Raw genomic sequence first — 888 nt, forward strand, 5'->3', positions numbered from 1 at the left:
GAGCATGCGTAGGCAGACTTTTTCTGTAAGGTTAAATGCCTGAGACTAATTGGGAAGTGACTTCACACCTTTTAGACAAGGCTGAGTCCTCACTGGCCTTCCATCCACCTCTCTCGTGTGTTATCTCTTTAAGAGGAGGAAATATTTTCTTTTGTTGACAAATGTTTGTAACAATGTTTGTATTTGAAAAGTTAATGTGAATAACTTACCATTGAACTTTTATCATATTTATAATTTGTGAACCATAGTTTCTGATTTTTATATATATAAATCATACAAATTTCTGAAGGATCACACTGAGATACTGTAATCTTCAGAAAATGAACTTGCAATTTGGTGTTCACATGAAATCTTGCTTTTTTTATTTGTTGTAATAAACTCAATACAAATGATTACAATCTAAATGGTAAGAATAAACAAATATGAAAAATGGAAAAGAACATGAGTCAGTATTATGAACTGAAATTAAAAATCAAACACTAAAACGTGTAAGATAATACATATGTATTGAGGAAATAAGATCGAAAATTAAGAAACCTACAACGCAAATGTCAAGGAAGAAAATAATCAAATGACAAGTCAAAACTGGTTCTCATGGAACGTTAAGATTGCGTGAATGATCAGACACGTCTGTGTAATCTGCGTATTCCCGGCGTGCATTATTAATCCTGGCAGTAAATATAGTTAGCCGATGATTCCATATGTAATGCTCATAGGCTACAAGGCCTTATGGACCAGGATATCTGCCCCAGCAATCAAACATTTTATGGCACTGGAATTTGTGTCTCAGTTATCCCAAGAAATCGAACATCTTTACATTGTATCAAATCATAGTATGTACTCTAATAATCCTTCCCGTTGAAGTGGTGGCGTATCCATGAAAACCAC

The sequence above is a fragment of the Penaeus japonicus genome, unplaced genomic scaffold (genome assembly GCF_977035675.1).
Source record: "Penaeus japonicus unplaced genomic scaffold, GWHDUDI00000001_assembly GWHDUDI00000003, whole genome shotgun sequence".
In the NCBI taxonomy this organism is placed as follows: Eukaryota; Metazoa; Arthropoda; class Malacostraca; order Decapoda; family Penaeidae; genus Penaeus; species Penaeus japonicus.